Below are 24,745 nucleotides of genomic sequence, written 5' to 3' on the forward strand. Positions count from 1 at the left end.
AGAGCTGAGAAAGCTCAGCAGTTAGCTCAACTCTGCATGCTGCAGGCTTAAGAAATAGATCGCCGAAGGTATGATGCGAGCCACCACCCTGTCGTCTACCAGCCTGGTGACCTTGTCTGGATCTTCACTCCTGTTTGGAAGGTTGGTCTCTCTGAGAAGCTCCTCAGGCGCTACTTTGGACCTTATAAGGTTGTAAGGCAGACCCCGACTCAAGACGACGAAAGATCAGAGATGCGGTCCACGTCCTTCAAATGAAGCCCTACAAGGAGCCTGCAACCCAGGGTAAATTCAAAGCTCCAGCAACAGGCAACAAGCGGAAAGGTGACGAAGAACGTAGTGGCAAGGGAAGTTCTGAGATCACCACCAGATCGAACATCAGTCATCGGAAGTCAGAGTATGCAGGATCGATGACTCACTCCCGGACTAGGAGGACGTAACATTGGGATGCTGTTCTCTTAAGGAGGGAGCAATGTCGCAAAAGAAGCTGAGTAGCACAGTCGCTTTAATGTAGTGGTTATGAGACTAGACTGTTGCATGGAGGGTCGTGAGTTCAAAATTCACCTGAACTGAGAAATTTTAATTTCTATATTCGGTTTGAGTACATTCTAGAAATATCCACAAATGGCAAGATTCATTGTACGGGAATGTTCTGTAGCTGTATATGTACCGTATGCGTTGGGGCCGGAGGCAGTTTGCTCCCTGCTCTTATATGTGCAAGTGCTGAATAAACCTTCATTAAGTGAAGTTAATGCTCGCCATTCATCTACTTACACTTCTTCTATGTGACATTATTATTATAGAATGGAAAGTGAAAATATTAATACCTGTTATAAGGAAAATGCTTCTGGCTTGGATCTAACTCATTGATCATAATCATGAAATGGTGAATATTCTAGAGGGAATTGTTGTGTTATCACCATTGTCAGCCATTTTACATTCTCTGATGGATTCAGGCATTTTCCAGTTTTCACTATTGATTAAGTCTTCAATAACACACATCTGTGTAGTTGTCCTCTTAGTCTTTTTTGGATTCTAAGAGATAAGTACTTCCTTATTCTGTTAACTATCATTTACCTGACTTCCTTTCATTATCATTACACATGTACAAAAGATGTTCACTCCACCCTGTCTCCGGATCAGTATGTTTATTTTCCTGTCTTTCCTTATAATGCCCAACATGCATCTCTAGCGCATCAGCATAATGGTACTGGAAAAAGCACATTTTGGAACTCTTAAAACAATGTAGTTCTTCCACATTTGCACTTTTGCATTATTGCAGATCTCGGGGAGAGAGAAACTGGTAAGTTGGCATATTTTCATTCAACCATGACATATGGAATAATGTTCTGGGGTAACTCGTCTTCATTGCCCAAAAAATGTTCTGTAAGAATAACATGTGGTGCTCACCTGTGATCATCTTGTAAACATATGTTTAAAGAATTGAGCACCCTGGCTACTGCTTAACAGTACGCTTATTCCCATTTGAAGTTTATTGTAAGTAATCCACAGTTCAAAAGGAACAATGATGTGCGTAATTACAATACAAGAAGAAAACGTGACATTCATTATTCCATGTCAGGTTGTCTTTATTACAGTAAATGTGTAACAGAGCATTTCTGACTTGTGGTGAAGTGTGAACTATTTTTCAACACCATGTCCCTCCTCTTGCTTTTGTTGTTATATTTAGTAGTAGTGGTTTTTGTGTGTGTGTGTGTGTGTGTGTGTGTGTGTGTGTGTGTGTCCCTCAACTTTTATGTGAACTGCAGGCAAATATACATTACATATTTTGACAAATTGATTTGCATATTTTGTGTTCTATGCTTCTTAAGTTAATATGGCCACAGAAATGTTCTGTGCTTCTTAAGTTCATATGGCCACAGAAATAAAGTAATACAAAATCCATAAAATATATCTGACATTATTTGGTGTCTAATTTCACTATGAAATTTCTTGAAGTCACTTTTCTATTCTTATTTTGTATTTAAAGTTGTTACAACAGATTTTCTTTGGACATGTAATGTTACTTCCATTTGGCAAATCCTTTCTTGAAGTTAGTCCAAGGTTTGTGTGATGCGAGACAGAGACAGTGTAAAGACACCACAAACTATTCTCCGCCTCACTCTGTGCAGTAATTTCACTTGAAGTGGTGATAAAGTAAGAAGCCAACTGCATTGTATTTTCTGTACAGGATGAAATGGAGAATAGTGTGATGTAACTAGTGATCAAGCTAGTAGTGTTAACTGTATGTCACCCACAATGAGCACCATAATGGTTAAACAACCTCACCATCATTATACTAAAATGAAAATACAGGCTAAATGGTGTATGCCCACCTTGAGCATTCCACTAGTCTGTACACTTGGGGCTTCCACATCTGATTTTTCTCTATCTTCAGGATGAGGTTTTGTTACTTCAGAGAAAAGTTTGCATTAGCTATGCATGTTTATATTGGTAATAGTGTGTAATCTTGTAGTCAGTTATCTGTAATATTTCAGGTGCTAAAATGATGTATCGTCTTGACCCATCTAAACAAGAGACTGCACTAAAATTGGTTACCAAATTGGATAAGGATGTTGCTGACGTAAATCTACAGGTGAGCATGTCAATTCCTACACTGCCTAAGCTCTTTCTGTTGAATTTGTGTATTCTGGCATACGTAACAGGATGATACTGAAAGTCCTGTATGGAATGAAAATAATGAAAGGACCACTCACTATACAGTTAAGATATAGTGCAGTCAATAGAAGTGTTAATAACACTAAAAACTTTAAGCTTTCATACAGCGTCCTCCTTCAGAACTAAATAGTACAAACACACACACACACACCCACACACACACACCTCCCAAGTATGATGCATATTTCCGTGGGGTACACAAAAAACTATTGTGACATTTTCAAACAGCTGAGTAGTACAGTAGTACAGGTTTAAAATTCTTACGTAATTAAAGAGAATGAAGCAGTCTGGTGACTTTCAAGCAGTAAAAGTTGAGCTACACAATTTTTAGATCTTCAGTATTTCCCTAAATCCTTAGGTAAGTAGTAGTTTCTACAACAGACACATCACTACCCCCTTTCACTGTCAGATATTAACCAAGAACATTTTTAGAATTCTAAGGAATAAAGGTAACAACTCACTGAGTAGTAGAGGCATTGAGTGTCTGAAAGACAAATAAACTAGACTGAGAACTTTGTTAACTTTTGGATGAATCCTTTTCTAGCTGTAGGACAGATACACAAACATGCAAGCCTCTACGGCTAGGTTGTGGCAGGAAAGGATATGTCTGAAAGCTGGTGAAGTTCTCAACTCTTGGTTATGGGTCTTTTACTATTCCATGAGCTGTTACCTTTATCTTTCAAGTACCTGCACTATACCAGGACTTTCCATTACTCAGGTTAGCATTTTGTCTTGTAAAATGACTGCCATTTGCTTCAAAAATTGTGTAGATTATAATGACCATATACATGATTTGAAAGAAAAATAATGTAATTAATTTCCTTTAATTTACACAGACTTGTGTTTCAGTTATTAATAATTGTTTCTTAAACAGAACTGCACAGAAGTACTTCGCCTGCTGAAGACTGGTGAGCTGGGAACCTGCCCTACGACCGCACTGGCAGACTACACAGCACGTTGTCACTCTCTCTTCCCATACGCACGTGCCTTTCGTCCTGCAGAGGCCACCAATGCTTCAAACAACCACATTACTGAAAACTGTGTCGGGAACATTGTCAACTGATGCCGGATTGCAGCCATTGCTTGGAGCAATGGGATTTCAAGTGCTACCCTCGGTATTACTGACTGAGTGCAGACCACTCCGACAGTCCAGGTCCGGGCATGTTGCCTGATGTCAACTTACAGCACTGAGAATATGACACATTGCTCTTTAAATTTTAGAATGAGCTGTCTTTTTTTTCCAGTTTATGCACGTGTGCGGAATCTCCAGTACACATTTTAAAAATTCGTAGTTTTGTCAGTCTTTCAAAAACGTTCATGTAACATTATTTTTTGTTTGTTTTTTAAAAAAAAGAAATATGTAGAAAATGTAGTTGTGGAACCAGAAGTACCCAAAAAAAGAACTTGAGTTAAACACTTAACTCTTTCATTTAGTTCAATTTATTGGTCATTGGTAATAGTTACTTTATTCTGTATTTTGAGTTTCAAATGAAGTTATCACAGAATCATGAGGAGGCTGCAGCAAGAGACATTGTCGTCAGTGAGATCACGCCTTTGAGTGCATCGAAACATTAGAAGACAGCACTAGTAAACTCATTGAAATTTAGAGGAGGAAATCCATTTAAATAATTATTATAAACTGAGTGACATTTCATAGTTAAGAAAATGTTTGGCTATCAAGCATTTATTCATTGTATTTCATCATTTTAAAAATGCATAGTGCCTGACTTCCAGAAATTGTATTGAAGCAGCAAAAGTAGAGCAGAGACTTGTCTTGCCATCAAGACTGTAGATATTAGTTAACAAAATGTGGAAGTGATACATCAGCCCTTTTCCTTAACTTACATTGATGTGTCAGAGTATCATATTGCCTTCTTCTCGAAGGTTGGATGTAGCAATAGAATTAATAAATGCTGCGACATTTACTGAACTGTTGTGTGTGTGAAAAATCAGTGAAGCAGTCGTGATACAAACACAGGACATGTTGCTGAGCTCTGTAGCACTGCAGAGGATTGTACTTGCAACCAAAACCAGGACTTCAGCATCAATTAAACCCAGATATTCTTGGGAGTAAACTACATAATGTGATCAGGAAGAGTATCAGAGTGTGACTGTAGCTCTAGTTGTGTTGTTTTAACAGCAGCTGCTGTTGTTGAAGATGCAATCACAGATTTTCTGTGGTTGTCCATCAGGCACAAGAATCTTCCATCTGTTGTATAAAGTTGTATAACTCTGTAATTGTTTCCTTTTATGAGTATGTATATTTTGTAAATATTTATTCTGTGTTATATTTTATAGGTAGTATTTTCTGAAATATATCTTTTGTTACAGACATTCTGAACTGTAATAAGGTGCCTTTTCCCGCTTCGTGAACAAAACTGTTAAAAAATGTTTGTGTAGTGTATGTCGGAATATGTAAAACATGCGTAATCTTTAACTGTAGAATCTACATTTACAGAAGGATAGATTTCGAGCTATAGTATTGTTTTCCTCAGAGCATGATTAGCGCATGTCCTGTGTGTTTCTTGGCCAAGTTCAAGAATGTATGAATTATATCATAGGACACAAGTTATATTGTGAAGCATATTCCTTAAATACAGAGCAGTGACACTGAACGCCTAAGGTAAACACTCAGTATTGCTACAAAATTTTGAACTTTCATTTTTTTGTACAGTAGGATTTGTCCTTCCGTGATAGTATTTAATGGAAGCAATCTTGGAGTGTTTTCCCAGTGTCCATTTGTAAAACATACTCTTCATGAAGTGTGTGAGTTACTGCTCTGTATACATGTCCATTCATGTAGATACTCATGTCATCTTCAACACTTCTCTGATTCTTTTGTGTCTGAAATTCACATTATCAGCCGAAAACGAAAGAAGTTGTTGGCCATTGGCTTTGTAATCTGGTCTTTCTTCCTGTTTGAAATGATTATTTAAAAAATTATTTTGACCGAATTTGGGAAGTTACATCATACAATCAGTTGAAGAGCACCATGCTGCTTGTCATCTGCATATGTCATTTCACTTTTTTAATGCTTGTGTATTGTATTTTATTTCATGCTATTGAATAAAAGTGTGTTCAAGAAAACAAATTGTAAAAATATGTATGGTATTAGTTAGCTGATCTTACCAGCATTTTATAATACTTGCGAATGCTGTTAGCACATGAGTGGTGTGAACTTCACTGTACTGATGGTTGTCTTGTCCATTCCATTTGCATGCATGTAAAAACTAAAATTTTGTTACACTTTCTCTTTTTGTGACATACCAATTTACTTAAGTGTTGCAAGTTTTCAGGCTTCTCATTAAAATTGTAACAATAACTGGATTCCGAAATAATTTAGTGCGCCTTCTGCTGTTGATCTTTGATGATTACAGCTATGTATTTAGCCACTTTAGTTTGTCATTCCAGTTTATTTAGCCAGTGGCACAGATTATCAGTACTTACATAAAACACAATTGTGTTCTTGTATCAATTTGCATGTATGTAAACATGCAAAAAGGCTTAATTTATCTTTATTGTTAAGTTTTTACCCATTACACATAAAGTCTTTGCAAATATCCTGGTAAATTATTTACTACATACATTTCAAGGATTAAAGAAAAATGTCTGCTCCATTTCTAAAAACTGTCTATTTGTAACACCAATTGAGTCCTGAACTGTCCATTAATAAATCTCAAGTTATTTTGTGTGAATAAATAAAATCAAAGCAATGTCTTTCTTATAAATAAGACACAACAAATATTAGGCCAGTGTTAAAGTGAAGTTTAAGCAGTATGTACATCACAGTAGACTTTTTTCCCTGAGAATTCATATGCCTACTGGTGATTGTCATGGACGTAAAATAATCCTTCCCTAATGAAAATGCCACTGTCTGTAAATAGGATGCAGGAGGGAAAATTCACATTGTTGGTATTCTGTCATAATTATAGATAAAAAATATCTTTCACTAACAGAAGACTTGAAATGTTCCCATTTCCATTTTGAAACCACTGACTGTTTCAAGGATAGCAGCAGAATCTTCAGAGCCAACCGTAAAGACTAGTGGCATATGAGTAAAAGAGGGTGCATATGGAGGAAAGGATTGATATAATGACAGTATCAAGAGGAATGTGTCATTCACTTCATTATGAATACCAAGTGCATGATTTTAAACACTCACAAATGCACTCTCGTCATAGGAGTTTTATATGAAGACCAGTTAGGCTACTTGCAGCAAGATAATATGGACTTCAATACTCAAGATCATGCAGTTCAGTCCACAGTGTGTGCTCATAAAATTGCACTGATGGAATTGTCATCAACTGTGGACACGGTAACTGTCATCCCATCGCTAACTGCGAATCACTCCTAATGATGACGAGAAACCCATATCCATAGCAGTAAATAAACCACCCTACTTAAAATGACATAATTTAATGGAGGAGTTACCAGAAGTATGAAGTGTTATCAAAAAATAAGATAAATGAATTTTTTTAGCAGCAGCTGCTGACACTACAACTATTTGTTGTAATTCATCTGATAGCCTGATACATTGAAACAGGAAATGTCAAGTTTGAATACGTACTGACTTGTCAGTCAGTGTCCAGAGAAGCTAGAGTAGGATTGTGTTTACTGTGTCCATCATGCATCATGGATTTTGAACAATTCGTCAACATTAAGTTTGATTTTAACTTGCAAAATGGTGTCAAGGAAACTCATGACATACTGAAATTGGTTTATGGCAATAATGCTGTAAGTCTGAAGACTGTTTAAAAGCAGTAGGTGTGATTTAAAAGTGGAAATGAGTCAGTAAAAGATGAGCAACGTTCATGACATCTGTTAAACTCAACAATGGAAGAAAATGTGGCAAAAATTGTTCATTCAAACAGGCAAATAACTACTCAAGAGCTTTCTGAAGAACGCAAGGCCTTTCAACTGGTAATTTGCAAACTAGGTGAGTGAGTGCAAAATTTGTTCCTGGACTTTTAAATGATGAACAGAAGGAAAATCATTTGTCCGTTTGCACAACATTGAAGGATTGTTTGTGTTCATTGGGATCTGGTCTTCATGTCCAAAATTGTAAGTGGAAATGAAACTTGGGTCTATGAATATGACCCTGAGATGAACATTTAGAAGCCTCAGTGGAAAAGCAGTGAATCTACTCGTTCTAAACAGGCAAATCAATCAAAATCGAATATCAAATCCTGCTCTCCCCCTCCCCCACCCCACCCAATATTGACGGCACAGTGTGATCAGGGTTCATTCCAAAGGAAACAACTGTAAATCCCAAATTTTTAAGGGCGTACTGCAATGTGTGTGAAAAAATGTACAAAGAAACAGACCAGAAAAATGGGCCAGTGGCTTCCTTCTTCATCACAACAATGCATTGTGCCACACCTCGCTATTGATTCGCGAGTTTTTGTCCAGAAAAATATTCCTGACTGTTCGCATGTGCCTTACTCACTAGATTTAGCACCATGTGACTTCTAGCTCTTCCCAAATACCGTATATACTCGAATAATCCGCACCCTCGAATAATCCGCGCACCCCAATTTTGAGGAAGAGGAAAAAAAAAAAAATTATTTTTTGCTTTAATTCGTTTTATTTACAAGAAAAAATAGTTCCAACGTTATGATGTGTTCAGAAGTATGTATAATAATTACTGGTTTGAAGCAACGCTGCTGTACAGGTTGATACATCGCTAAAACACAACCAATTCAGCGGCGTGTAGCTGGCCAGCCGGCGGCAGGCGGCCAGCAGTGTGCAGCTAGCCGGCTGGCCCATTAGACGGGCGGTCAGCCGGGGAACATTATCACCGCCAGCCGGATCTCTACGCGTACCTACAATAGCAAAAAAAGAAATGTGAATTATCTTGTTTAAGAATTTGTTAATACAGTATGTGCAATAAAATATTTTAGTCAATACTGGTACGTTTCCTCTCTTACTACTCTATTCATCACTTTCATCGTCACCACTAGCGGGAGAATCATTGTCGTCTTCACCATCGTCCCATAGAGCGTCGTCCTCTGTTCCATCCTGTGAATTTGTGATTCCACATTTTTTGAAAGATTTTTCCACCAGTGGTTGCGGAATGGAGTTCCATGCAATTTTCACCCATTCACAAATCTGGGACAAATCCGGCCGTTTGATTTTTCCACTAATTGTGAACTTATGGTTTTCATCAGCCATCCATTGCATATATCACTGTTTAAGTGCAGCTTTGAATGGCCGATTTACACACACATCCAGTGGTTGTAGGATGGATGTTAGGCCTGCAGGGATAGTGACCAAGTCAGTTTTCCTTTTTTGTAGTTTGTCTCGCACTTACTGAGTTGTATATCCGCAGAAGCTGTCCAGGACCAACACGTTGCCAGGATGACGTTGCCAAACGTGTCACCCAGTCAATTATAAGTTCATGGTCCATCCACCCTTTCGGATTCGCTCTCACTAACACTGGTATGCCTTTTACTGATATTTTCGGAATAGTTTTCCTTTTAAATATCACGTAAGGTGGTAGCTTTCGTCCATCGCCAGTTACACAGAACATACTGTACATCTTTGTTTCTCACTGTCGCCAGTTCATATCATGATGCTGGATTCTCCTTTCCTGTTCACTGTGTTGTCGAGCGGCATCTCAAAATAGACTGGCGTTTGATCCACATTACCAATTTGCGATAATATATAGGACTGTTTACTGTGCAGATTTATCATATAATGATGAAAATTCACTATTTTTTCCTCGTAATCACCTGGAAGCCACTGAGCGATAGTAGTTTTCCTCCGGAATCCTAAACCATTTCGGTTGAAAAATCTTGATAGCCAGCCCCGGCTAGCTTTGAAACTGGTAATGCCTAGTTCTTTGTCTAAAGACAATGCTTTAAAGTGGCACATTTCACTCATCACTGCGCATCCGTATTGTCGCTTCTCATCTATATAATCGCAGAGCCTTTTCTCAAGGTCCAGATGCTTCGCTTGTTGGCCGCGAAATGCCCGGCAGTTACTATTAGTTTCTTGAAGCTGCGTTTTATTTTTTCGCCAGTCGCGAATACAATTCTCACTCACGTCGTCCTTTCTTCCTGCTGCATGGTTTCCAATATTCTCGGCTTCTTCAATAATTTTCACTTTTTCTTTAGCAGTGTACAAGTGATAACGAGAACTTGTAGCGATAATTAACAAGTTTGAAGATGTTAATACTTCACTCCTAACGTGCTACTGATGCGTCACAGACTGAGGCTGCAACAGTGCAATAGTATAATGGGATGTATTGTTGGAGGCGGAGCAGTACCAACAATATTTCGAATAATCCGCGCACCCCAGTTTTTCGTCCTAAAATACGGGAAAAAACATGCGCGAATGCCCAGAAAGTGATGCACCACATTTTTATCTTCAACTATTCCTTATTGAGCATAATGAGAATTACACACACAAAAGAATGGTGTTTTATCTACATGCCCTGTTTCTCCACATAATCTCCATCCCGTTTTATGGCCTTTCTTCATGTATGCCCTGTTGGTACCAATCCTTGTTCTGGTGACGGAGCAATGCCCCTCTGTGTGAACTTCCATTGCTAATTAACAGATGCAGCGCCAACTGCTGAGTCGTAATGTGTGTCTCCTCGCGAGTGACAACATCAGCTTGCTGCAACATGTCAGGTGTGACAGCTGTGGATGGTCTCCTCGACCGCTGCAAATCGTGGAGCTCCGCCGAACCGCCTTCAGATCACCTCGCCCTCCTTGCCCAGCGACTAACTGTACTTCTGTCGACAGCAGTTGCCCCATAGACTTTGCACGAGTGTTTGTGAATATTCCCCACAGTTCCTTTCTCTGCAGTGAGAAATTCATTGATGGCATGTTGCTTGTAATGTAAGTCACCTACAGACACCATTTTGAAACTGTCCTGCAGCTATGCTATCTGTCGGAAGTGACGAAAACTTGGCGCGCTCACTCAGGAGACTTAAAATGTACGTACATAACGTTTTGCATTTGAGCATTGTTTTTGCCTAAAAATAAATAAATAAATAAATAAATGGGCGGTGCCTTACTTTCTGGGCAAGCCGCGCAAAACTGTTTTGGCACCATTCCTGACATGGAGAGGGCCACAACAGAGCAACTGGATCTCTTTCCCGAATAAATGTTCCGTAATGGTTTGCTACCCAAGAACAGAACTTTGAAGGGAGATCCAAAGAAATTCCATGGAAGCTTATTGCTTTGTTTCTAATAAAACTATTCGCCATATTTTTTTTTTATCACATCTCGTGTATCCATTTGCATACATTAATGTGTTCAGTACCATCTTTTAGGGGTTATGTGAGCAGGACAAGATTATTCTTGTGAAGGGCACACGGAAGGAGACTAAATTGTACCTACACTATGGTATCAATTATTAGAAAATAAAGAAGACTGGCAGCTTTGTCTGACCAAATGTGGCTTTGGCTTTGGATGTGCTCGTAATGTAAGTAGGTGTCAAGCTCATACACTATCACAACTGGTCACAAATAGCAGTTGCAGCTTGATATTGTCCAAAATTTTGATTGCATATAAGCATTTAGTGCATTTTCTGTTGGTTCAGAATGGAGTCATTAATATTCTACAAAAGCTAGGTATGCCCAATCTGCATAGTGTCTGTCTGCCCATTTATTTAATGCATCTCAAAGTAGTGGGTTCTTCGACTTGTGACTGCTCTGGCCGATAGGACAAGAGTATAAGTTAAACCTCCAAGAGAATTTTACACAGTGACCTAACAATGACTTTTGTCCAGAATGACACATCACTTATATGATATGCCAAAGATCATCCTGATACAAGATATTCAGTCTGAAAACAGTGCAACTCTCTAGAGATGAATCTGCATTGTGTTAATGCCCTGTGAAAGTTCTTGTTCCCTCCCTGCCCCCCTCTCCCATTTTTCCCCGTCTGTCTGGATTATGAGATGAGTGCTGTTGGTAAAAGTACAAAAAGTAGAATCATAAGTGAAATGATGATATAAAGAGACAAATTGAGTCTAATAATTTACTTTGTGTATGTAGCATATGAGGCTAGTATTATAGGTCTGGTAAATTTCCATGAAAGAATGGAATATTTCTGTAGTGCCTTCATGGTTGGTAAGCTTGGTTATTCTGAGGATCATATAAAGAATTTCAGTTGTGTATAGTGAACAGTTCATTGTTGACAGCCATCTGAATTGATCATTGTGCTGACTGTGACTGAAAATGGTTATGCTGTTGTTAAACATTTTCATTTGAATGGTTGGACTGCCGCACAAATCAAAACAGAATTGGATGAAGTTCACATAGACTCTGTGTCATTGTTGAACGCAATTTACTTTTGAATGAATAAATTTAAATGTGGTCAGACAAGCACCAAAGTTGAAGCGCACATTGTCCATTCAATTGAGGTCACCACAAAAGAAACCACAGACAAAATCCACGATACTGTAATGTAAGACGACCAAAAAATTCTGTAAGGTAGATGAGACTGTAGGTGTCTCAACTAAGCAAGTACATAATACCCTGCACAGAGGATTGGCTATGAACAAGCTGTGTGTGAGGTGGGTGCCACGACTGCTCACAGTCTACAAAAAGCACATTTGGCACAACATTTCATTGCAATATCTGGCAATGCGTTTAACTGCAGTCTGCAAGACTTTTTGTGTCAATTTGTGACTGATGATGAAACCTGGATCCAGTGTTACACACCAGAGTGAAAGCAGCAGTCAAAACAATGGCCAAAGATGAGTGAAAGTGCACTGAAGAAGGCACAGATCATAATGTCAGCTAGTAAGGTGATGGCCACTTTTTCTTAAGTCACACATCAGTGATAATGTTGGAAGTGCATGAATTCGGGTTTAAATTGATTTCTTCATCCAGCCTATTTACCAGACAGCCCCATAGACTTCTTTCTCTTCCCTAACTTGAAACCTTGGCGTGCTGGGAAGAAATTTTCATCAAATAAAGACTTGATAGTTGCAGGCAACTAGTATTTTGCAGAGTTTGACAGAACCTGTTGTTCCAGTGGTATGAAAGAGCTGGAGGATAATGGACTAAGTGTGTGTCCCTGAAAGGACAGTGTCAAGAAGTAAGGTGAGTTATTTGTGAAATAAACATTTTTTCTAACTTTCTTACCAGACTTATCAAACCATCTTTGTATATGCAGCATAGAGGAATGTACATATTTACTGTGGGTAATTCCATCTCTCTGCCCTAGAAACACTTTGACCTGCTGTATAGACAATACTGTATAAAATTGTAGTGCTTGTCTAAAATACTAGAAAAAGAATGTAGCAAAGCTAGGTGGAATTGGCTTTCTTCTTTAAATTTTGACAATTTTTTCACACTTTAACCCAGTAGTTTCCACGATCATGCTATCCTACCGGCTATAGTTTACAGGAATGCATCATATTGTTTAAATGGCTATAGCACAGTAATTAAGTAACAAATTTTCAATAACTGGTAACAACAGACTTCTGATGTTCAAAATTTACATGATCACATAAAATAAACTTTCAGGTTCTATACTTTGAAGTACTCTTCGAAATAAAGTCCTACTCTCCAGTGTCTTCCTGGGAGTTTCAAGCTAGTCTGTTAAGAGACAAAGCCTGAAATTAATTTTTGCATCTTCCTTTGCATTTTCATTGGCTTGATAAGTAATAAATGCATTGTGCACTGTAATATTTAGTATCCTAAATAAATTCAAGCACAACTTTACACATTTTTCTTTCCACAAAGACAGCTTTTAGTTCCTCTTTTCTTCTGACTCGTTCGCTTTCTGACACAGATCTTACTGGCACATGATCACAGGTATCCCCACATTTGACTGTTGTCAGTCATCAACAGATGGCACAGCAATATAATTTTACATGCAAAAGTGCAACTGGTGACTACATATTCAGGTTTCTACCAGTGCAGATATTAGCAGCATATGACATGTACTCGAGTTTATGGTTTGAGTGGTTACATACATCTGGACCTATTAATAAGCCAGTTTATCCCAACCTTTGCCTAACATCTATGTTCACCACATCCTTATCTGAAACCAGGTTCTTCAAATGAATCCCAAATGGTATCATTGCTCACACAATTTTTATTGAACAGCCATTCAAAGTGTGATTGAGAAATGATACGTTAAAGAACTGCTAATGGAATGAAAGAAATTTGATTTATACTCCTACCATTAACAGTTGTTAGCTGTTTTTAAAGGTCAGCTCAACACCTAAGTTAAGAATAGGTGTGATCCTGTATGACGAGGTGAATAGTCTAATTCATGATGGACTCCATCAAACGTCAAATAAATACACATTCCATACATCCATAGCCAAGCTGGGATCGTACAAAATCTCTTAAAAAAAACTCGCTGTCTGCTTCCCAATGATTGGATCATTCTATTTAGAAGCCACTAATTTCTTCCTTCGAACAAACTTCTGTTTTGTTTGAGTGCAAAATTGGTCCAACCCAAAACAGCTAATGAGAGGTCAGTAACTGGACCACGTGTAATAACACCAAGCATGGCTGACATTCAGGGCGAGAGTGATGTCTCAAGCAGTGAAAATAATGAAGAAACAGTGGAAAACTGTAGAAGGAAAAGGACAAGGTGAACACATTCCTGGGGCAGGAATATAAAGAAGAGAAAAAGAAATACAGGAGAAGAATATGTAGGGAGAAGCAGGCAAGAAAGTCCACAAATGTAAACAAGGCCCACCATGCAGTTGTCAACATAAGTGTTATGCATGTTGCAGTGAAGAACAACGTGAAACAGTGTTCAAAAAGTTTTGGAATATGTGTGACTTAAGCATACAAAATGCGTATATTAGTGGGCGTGTGAAAGTAAACCTAGTGAAGAAAAGATATGGTGCAAGTGGAAATAAGAGCAGGAGACAACACACCCGTGAGTATTATATTTCGTTAGATGGTAGTGATAAAAGAGTTTGCAAACAGGCATTCATATCTTTGATTGGAATGGGTAATGGTAGACTTTCGAGCGCAGTTTCACAGAAACAGACTGAGGGAACACCAAAACAAGATGGTCATGGAAGACATGGAAATAGACCCAATAATACTAGTGATCATCAGTCCAATTTATTTGTAAATCATACTACTAGTTTTCCATTGGTCAAAGTCATTATTCAAGAGCTTCTGCTCCAAACAGAAAATATTTGGCTGAAGGTCTTAATGCAGGTATTATGTATAATCTTCATGTTACTTGAATGAAACAGGAACATATCCTGAAGATATTGTTAGTGAGCATATTTACAGGGATATATTTTAAATACAAAATTCAACCTCTCTTTTTCCTCATCGTCTACTGACACATGCAAGGTGTGTGATACATGCGGAGGAACATGTTGAAAAAGCTATGTCCAAAAAGAGTTAGATTTGCATTAATTAAAAGTGCAACAGGCATATAATAATCTAAAGACTGATACAGCTTATTCTTAAGATCACAGTTCTGTGAAAGTGATAACATTTGATTTACAACAAGCTCTGCCTACTCCACTAGTGAAGGACAAGTAAAAGAAAATTTAATGGAACTGAAATGCAACAGGTTGATTTCATACGTTCAAAGCCTTTAACTGTTGACTTATAACTTTTGTGTGCATGATTGTACTTCAGATGATGTGCACATGTATGTATGGCCAGAACATATTGCAGAACGGGGTGCTGATGAAATATCATGTTTAATTAAATATACATCCAACAATCTTCAAAATATTGATAAATTAATTGTGTATTCTGATAACTGTTTTGCTCAAAATAAAAATATATCCTTAGAATGTTTTTGGTTTCAACTTATTCACAAACAATACATTAAGGAAACAGTTCACAAGTATCTAGTATCAGGTCATAGCTACCCTGTGATAGGGACTTTGGACTCATAGAGAAGAAAAGAGATTGGAAAAATATGTGTATACACCTGCTGGGTGGGTAGATCTTACAAAAAATACTAGGGCAAGTAAGAAAATTCAATGTAACTGAAATGCAACAGGTTGGTTTTATAAGTTCAAAGCCTTTAACTGATAAAATAACTGATCGTAAATTTACTGAGGATAAAGAGCCTGTTGCTTTCAGTCGCATTTCAGTGCTGAAAGTCTTTGTTGAAGAACCATGGAAATATTGTGTCAGGTACTGTTATTCAGATGGTATAGAGCAAGGTGCATGTGAGAATATTGTTAAAGGAGAAAGGATAAACACACCCTTGAACTACAACATGTTCAGCTAGTACCAAAATATTCCATCCCAAGGCCAATAAACCCTAAGAAACTTAAAGATACACTCCTGGAAATGGAAAAAAGAACACATTGACACCGGTGTGTCAGACCCACCATACTTGCTCCGGACACTGCGAGAGGGCTGTACAAGCAATGATCACACGCACGGCACAGCGGACACACCAGGAACCGCGGTGTTGGCCGTCGAATGGCGCTAGCTGCGCAGCATTTGTGCACCGCCGCCGTCAGTGTCAGCCAGTTTGCCGTGGCATACAGAGCTCCATCGCAGTCTTTAACACTGGTAGCATGCCGCGACAGCGTGGACGTGAACCGTATGTGCAGTTGACGGACTTTGAGCGAGGGCGTATAGTGGGCATGCAGGAGGCCGGGTGGACGTACCGCCGAATTGCTCAACACGTGGGGCGTGAGGTCTCCACAGTACATCGATGTTGTCGCCAGTGGTCGGCGGAAGGTGCACGTGCCCGTCGACCTGGGACCGGACCGCAGCGACGCACGGATGCACGCCAAGACCGTAGGATCCTACGCAGTGCCGTAGGGGACCGCACCGCCACTTCCAAGCAAATTAGGGACACTGTTGCTCCTGGGGTATCGGCGAGGACCATTCGCAACCGTCTCCATGAAGCTGGGCTACGGTCCCGCACACCGTTAGGCCGTCTTCCGCTCACGCCCCAACATCGTGCAGCCTGCCTCCAGTGGTGTCGCGACAGGCGTGAATGGAGGGACGAATGGAGACGTGTCGTCTTCAGCGATGAGAGTCACTTCTGCCTTGGTGCCAATGATGGTCGTATGCGTGTTTGGCGCCGTGCAGGTGAGCGCCACAATCAGGACTGCATACAACTGAGGCACACAGGGCCAACACCCGGCATCATGGTGTGGGGAGCGATCTCCTACACTGGCCGTACACCACTGGTGATCGTCGAGGGGACACTGAATAGTGCACGGTACATCCAAACCGTCATCGAACCCATCGTTCTACCATTCCTAGACCGGCAAGGGAACGTGCTGTTCCAACAGGACAATGCACGTCCGCATGTATCCCGTGCCACCCAACGTGCTCTAGAAGGTGTAAGTCAACTACCCTGGCCAGCAAGATCTCCGGATCTGTCCCCCATTGAGCATGTTTGGGACTGGATGAAGCGTCGTCTCACGCGGTCTGCACGTCCAGCACGAACGCTGGTCCAACTGAGGTGCCAGGTGGAAATGGCATGGCAAGCCGTTCCACAGGACTACATCCAGCATCTCTACGATCGTCTCCATGGGAGAATAGCAGCCTGCATTGCTGCGAAAGGTGGATATACACTGTACTAGTGCCGACATTGTGCATGTTCTGTTGCCTGTGTCTATGTGCCTGTGGTTCTGTCAGTGTGATCATGTGATGTATCTGACCCCAGGAATGTGTCAATAAAGTTTCCCCTTCCTGGGACAATGAATTCACGGTGTTCTTATTTCAATTTCCAGGAGTGTATTAATGAACTTTTGAAATGTGTTCCATCCATTCACCATTCATTTTACAATAGTCTGGTATCTCAAAACAGAACTGAGAAAGATGAAAATATACAACATATTGTGGTGGATGACAATGAAGACATTTTTGATATCCCTGCTTGTGCATAGTAGGTTACTGTGTAATCTTGCAAAACACATACTGAAAAGAAAGCTCTTGCTTATAATCATAAGTTTATAATCTTAATATTTTACTGACAGAACCACTTTGTGTAATGTGTTCCTACTTTAAATTCATATTAAAACTTGTAAAAGAACCATTAGGATGAACATATGATTAATTACATTACATTGGCAAATAACATTTTTTCTTCTTCTCATGTGCACAAAAATGTCAGTGCAACAGTGGTCTAACCAAGAAAATGAGTTGCAGGTGCCTCATAAAAACTTCAATATTTTTAAAACTAATTCATAAAAGACTTTATAACTTTGTGGTTGAGTTAACCAAACATCGTGGAATACACCACTACCAAAACAGTTGGCTTTCCAAATTCCAAGAAAAACCACAATTGTATAACTTTGACCTTCTGTTTCTCTATTTCCTAAAAAAAAGTGGCTTAGACCACTGGTTCACTGACCCTCTCAATTACATGATCCCGTAGCTCAAAATTAACTGACAGAACTTCTCCAATTTGATATCCAAAACAACAGAAAAGGAGAGATCATATAAAGGTGAGAAGACACGTAGAATGCCCTTCATAGAGCTATTTGAGAATATTAGATATATTTTCTGAACCTATCGAAATACTGATTAAGATGCTGTCTGAATTTGAAAGACAGCAAAAGCTATCTGGACACACATAATGTCAGGTTTGTTTCCATGAGTTCATGAAACTGTCGTGTCTCTCACATTGAGTTAAAAAAGCAGAAGGAAGATTTTTGTATTATTCTTTGTGAAATGGTGCAAAATACTTAGTGTATCTTATTATGGCCATATGCTGTGTTACAAGCCATGCTAAAAGACAGAAACAGACAGCTGCAAGTGCTTTGTCAGCATGATTGAGTAATGGTCTGGTTTCAGCTGTACTGCAGAGTAGTTGTTTCCATTGAATGCACAATATTTTGACAATGGCCCAGCATTCAGGTGCTGTGGATTTTAGTTTGTTACTTCTACTTGCTGCCTAGAATCCAAGTAGATTATGAACTGTTGTTGGTCTAGTGCCATTACTAATAGCAAGTTCAACTCCTGACATCCTGTGATGCTCTTTTGTTTTCCACATCTTACACTATTATTTAGTGAAACACACATTCTCTTAGCATTCTTTAGCTCTGGTGGATGTGATGGCCAGTTGAGGTATTAATAAATTGAGTGCTGGACCCCAAGCCTTGTTTAAATTGAAATGTCTGTTAGTGTTTGTCAGAATTTCTGATATGTTGATTGAAATAAACTCCTTAATAATGCTGTCCCAAAACTTGGCATTTGTACCACGTTACTGGTCTTATCGTACTTCATTTCATGATCACATTCAGGGCAGTGCTTGGTGACAGCGGATCTGCCTTGTTGTTTTAGTTGGGTGTATTGCTGATGTTCCTTGCAACTCCCCCCACCCAAAAAGACATGCCACATTCGCATAAAATGCGATACACATCAGGCTTTGCCGGCCAGGGTGGCCGAGCGGTTCTAGGCGCTACAGTCTGGAACCATGCGACCGCTACGGTCGCAGGTTCAAATCCTGCCTCGGGCATGGATGTGTGTGATGCCTCTTAGGTTAGTTATGTTTAAGTAGTTCTAAGTTCTTGGGGACTGATGACCTCAGAAGTTAAGTCCCATAGTGCTCAGAACCATTTTTGAACATCAGGATTTCCGTGACCTAAATTATCTTTAACATTAGAAAGAATACCTTTTATCTTAGTTGAAGCAGCAAAATATACTGGCTGCCATGCTTCCATAGGAGTCTACCAGTCTTTCCAGATATTGGACGAGCATTAGGTAGATTAAGCGATTTTTGGGCATTTTCATCCTCGGTCTCAGTCTCAACCTCTTTCTGATTTTGACTGCATCGCCCATTCAGTTTGGTGATATGATTACCTGTTCCTTCAGAACGTCATTCACAGGTGTCTGAAAGTGTTAGAGCTCTACGTACTAGAGTCTTTAGCTTGAATTTCTGTGTGACAGATGGTGATGGCTGGGGATGTGGAGACAGGAGTCAGTGTTTGTAGGTTTTTTATATACACTCAGACCCAGGGATTTGTCCATTCTTCTATTAACTAAAAAATAACAAGAAGGGTAGCTGGCTCTTTTTCAAGTTTTATTATGAATTTTAAATTACTGCAGACAGATTTTAAAAGTTGTAGGAACTCTTCAAGCTTTACTGCTCCGTGTGATTACGTTTTATTTACAATTCAGTTGACCTGAAGTCACAATTAAAACCAAAGCAATCATATCAGACTGTAATGAAGAAATGTTTTATCCAGCTGGTGTTGACAGTAATACCAGCATAATATTTCATGACAAAATCATTTGCTTTGGACAAAATGGTCTAGAGTCTCCCATTTTAAATCCAACTTAAATAGGACTCCTGTCACTCATCCATGAATTATAGTCTTCTGTACTCTCCATGAAATCCTGGTTGTCTTCCATGAAACATATGTATTGAAACTTACCTTTGACTTTTACAGGTAAGTGGCCTACTCATTGAGATGTCCAGGCATGACTCACAACCACCCTCAAAGTTTTACTTCTGTCTTGTTTGGAAGTAAGGAGACTGACATATTGATGGAAGTAAAGCTGCGAGGCCAGTTCGTGAGTTCTGCTTGGATAGGTCAGCCAGTAGAGCATTTGCCCACAAAAGACAAAGGTCCCAGGTTTGAGCTGCAGTTCGGCACTCAGTTTTAATGGGCCAGATAGTTTCAAATCAGTGCACACTGTGGTGCAGAGGGAAAATTCATTCTGGAAAACCAAGTGTTGTTGGAGTCGGGGGAACTGTGGCATGTCCATATTTTGTTTTTGTTACCAACAAGGTATAAACCTTGGCAGTGCCACATACCTGCTCATGTCCTTGGGGGAGCACATATCCTAAGGACTATGGACTGGACACTTGAAGCCAGTTAGTCAAAGAGCACCCAGTTCACCTTGCTATGAACCTAGTTTAGTGCCTTTGTTTAGAGAGTTGATCGATCTGTTAGGTGAAGCCCAGCAGGAAATGTTCATGGAAATACGGGATGATTCAAAAAACATTTGCAAACTAACATGGCACATTGGGCATACAAAAAGGATGAGTAATCACATAAGAACCAGGGTTCACAAATGCCACGAAAGGGCACTACAGTCACAAGACAAAAGCTTCACAGTGAGTGTCTTCTTCACTGATGGGGCTGCATTCTCACTTGAGGGTGTGGTGAGCATTCACAACTTGCAAACGTGGACAGATGTGAAACCACATGCTACACGTACACATGCTTCACACAGCAAGTTTATTCTAAATGTGTGGGCTGACATCATCGGTGGCTGTTTAATTGGGCTGTACATTCTGCTGGACCTACTTGATGGTTGCACGTATCTTGTATTCTTGCGAGAGGTTCTGCCGGACATGCTGAATGACATTCTCATGCCTATTCATCACCGCATTTGATTTTAGCATGGTGGAGTCCACGTTCATTTGAGCAGGAAGATGAGGACACATCTGCTGGTAACATTTCCCACCCGCTGGATTGGTTGCAGTAGGCCAGTTGCATGACTACCAGTATCAGCCGATCTGCCCCAATTCATTTTTTCCTGTGAAAGTATCTGAAGGACCTTGTGTATGAAACATCTGTTACATCACCGGAGAAGCTGGTGACCAAGATTGCTGTGGCAGCAGGATGTCTTTAAGATTGTCCAGGTATCTTTGAGAGTGTCGATGTCAGGCGTGTCTTGATGCATCTGCACAAAACTGGGCATCTCCTGTAGTGGGCATCCATTTGTAGCATTTTACAAAATAAACACAACACAAAGTAGTAGCCCCGGATGGCCTTTGTGACCCTTGGTTTCTATGTAATTACTAATCCTTGTGGTATGCATGATGTGCCATGTTAGTTTGTAAACTTCTTTTTAATCACCCCTTAGAAGTCATTGCCTATCTTCAATTGAGTAATGTTTGCAGCCTTAAGTCAACAAACCTGTTGTCCATGTAATCATAGATTTGTACAGATTGCTGCAATTATGAAATGGTGATAGGGATGGATTTGTCTCGCTCTTATAGTCATGAGCAAACTATTGCACTGTTTTCATGCAACATACAAAGAATAAATGCAGAAAACTGGAACAAAAACAAGCAGAATAGAAAGTAAGTACATCTAATGAGTAATATATTGTAAATATCACACTCATGAATTGTAGTAGTTAGACAAAATTGTTACTTTGCTCAGGGCACCTGCAGCATCCAAGTTCCTATTGACATTTTGAACAATGTGCTAGTTGAAGATTTAAATATGTATTATTATATCAACTGAATGTGGACGAAAGCCTAAAAAGCATACATCTACATCTATACTGCACAAACCACCATACGGTGTGTGGTAGAGGGGACTTAGTGTTGTGTACCACTATCACCTCCCCCTTTTCTGTTCCAGTCACATATGGTGACCATTCAGGGACTGTTGAAAAGAATGCTGCTGGGAAATAAATGGAATATAGTGATAGCACCATCAGTTACATGTGAGGCTCAATTACGTACATATCACCAAGGTATTTCCCATTGTCACTAACACTGTTACTAACTCTCAGTTTAGACCTTTTCTTTTTATGAACACGTCTAAAACAGCTGTTGTCATTCAATACATGACATAGAATTGTGTGACAATACTGGAAGCTTCTGAATTACAGAATACAACCGGAAACTGAATATGAGTGAGAGTGGTGCATTTTTTGGAGATGAGTAGTGATAGTACTCAGTTCTGGTACCCATTTGACATTACAGAAAAATATAGAAATGTGATGCACAATTCCATTAATAGCACCCATGTAGAAGTACTTACAGGAAGCAAAAAGAAAACTGGTATCCTTTGTAACTTTCCATGTCAATAGGCACTTCTCTGTTAGATATTAAGTTAAAAATAAAAGTGAACTCAACAAATTAAATATATTTGATATAGAGACAAAATTCCATCGAGGGGAATATGCTTTGGATTAAGTTGTGTTTTTGGTCTTGTTTGCCATATAGTAAAAACTGTTCTATCAATCTTTGTTTTGGTTTGTGTCCTTCTCCCTTCTCCACTCAGTTTTTTTAATTGTTGACCCAAAATTTAGAACAAAGTTAAATTATAAGCTAATTCAGTGTAGGAGAAAATATAATTTTATCGAATTGTTTCTGAAAACAATCTAAACTCTGTTTTATCATGCCATATATTTTTTATTAAACTGTTTTTGTATTAATTTTGAATACATGTTATGCCAGATTAACTGAAAATGCAGCTGTTTAAAGCTGCATATTGACTGTGTGCAATTGCTTCATGTGGCTGTTTTGCATCTGTAAAGACCACAATGGTTTTACACCTGTGAAGTAGTTCTTAGTACTACCATACATTGACTTGCATACCAAGTCAAGAGATCACAGCACAGGCCAGTGTGTCTCAAAACTCTTTACGAGATCATAGAGAATTTTGCTAGTTTGCTCATTATTTTAAAAAATAATGCAACCAGCCACATTTTTAAATATTTTTATTGATGCCAATACAATGTGATGCTTTTTGCGGATGATGCTGTTGTATACAGAGGTGTCACGTAATGAAATGTAGGAAGACCTGCAGAGGATTGACACTTCGCACAAGGAATAGCAGTTAGGCCCTCAGTGTAAACAAATGTAACATATTGCAAATACGTAGAAAGCCCCTTTAGTGTATGATTACACAACTGCAGAACAATCGGTGGAAGCACCTACAGTGGAAACTCGATTAACCATCATCTTCAGGACCGTGGTCATGACAGTTGAGCGAATAGACAGGTAACAGAAACACTGCATTCCTCCAAAACATAACCTCAATCAATTATTTTATGTATAGACACATATCTCTCTCACAGTAATATAATAATATTTTGGAGCGAAAACAAATTAATCACGATTGTAATAGCAAATAAAACTATTTATTACATGATAAAAACATTTGTACAGTAGCTACAAAAGTTGCAAAATACGTAATGTACAGTACTGTACTGTACTATAAACTTACAGGTGAAATAGTTTATCTAGCTTGGAAATAGTCTGTCAATTTCTTCTGCCTCTTTGATGATCGAGCTTTCACCGCAGCAATATTTCGTATTTTTCGCAGCAGTAGTGCCTGCGTTGCATTATCCTCTTCTTGACTTTCAAACCATTTGTGGGTGTTGGAGAAAACAATTCCTTTATTCCCACATACATTTAGCAATAACTGAACACTACACACATGAATGAATTGTGTAGACATGAACAGCATGGAATAACTAACTAAAGCTAAGTCAAAGAATAACTATATCACTGCATGTAAATTAACACTTCACGGAATGTTTACAAAGCACTGTACACTTGTAGGGATCGATTGTCAGAAATAGGTCACTACATGACTCCCCCCTTTTATGCTAACGATACCGCAGATTGAATTTCACACGACGTCCAGCTGTTGTAACTACTTCTTTCTTGAAACTGGGTGGTGCGTCATGTGTGTCAGTGGTTGTGTCAGGGAGTGGTGTAGTAGTCCTCGACGTCGGCCTTGGTGTTGCAGTGACTGTTGTTCGCTGAGCGTTGTGGTGTTCATGGGGTACAGGAACACATCTTGTAGCTTCTCCTGTCTTCTCTGGTTTGTGTTCAGTGGTAGCTGTGGTGTCCGTTGCGTCCAGAAATGCAGGCTTCATACGGTCCACTGCAACTGTGGTGGGTGTACCGTTAATCATTATGCGGAAAGTATTGGTATCCCTACTGACTACCAGATATGGTCCGTCATATGGTGGCTGCAGTGGTTTACGCACAGTATCATTGCATAAGAATAGATGCGTGCACTTGCCTAGCTCCGCAAAAACGAACGAGTGTCTTCCAAGCTGGTTTCTGGGCATTATTGGTCTCAATTGGCGTATATGCTCTCTTAATCTTGTGGTGAATTCTGAGGCTGTGATTGTATCATCTGCCATGCTGTGCAGATATTCTCCAGGTAGGCGTAACGTTTGTCCATACACTAGTTCTGCTACTGTTGCTTTCAGATCATTTTTGAATGACGTTCGTAGACCCCAAACGTACGATAGGTAGTGTCTCTGTCCAATTCGGTGTTGCGTGACATCTCAGTGCTGCCTTTAACTGTCGATGAAGATGCTCAACCATGCCATTTGATGCGGGGTGGTATGCCGTGGTGTGTATGTGTTTCATACCTAATAACGTAGCCAATGCTTTGAAAATGTAGGCTTCAAATTGTTGTCCTT

Source organism: Schistocerca piceifrons, chromosome 7, assembly GCF_021461385.2.
Source record: "Schistocerca piceifrons isolate TAMUIC-IGC-003096 chromosome 7, iqSchPice1.1, whole genome shotgun sequence".
Lineage (NCBI taxonomy): Eukaryota > Metazoa > Arthropoda > Insecta > Orthoptera > Acrididae > Schistocerca > Schistocerca piceifrons.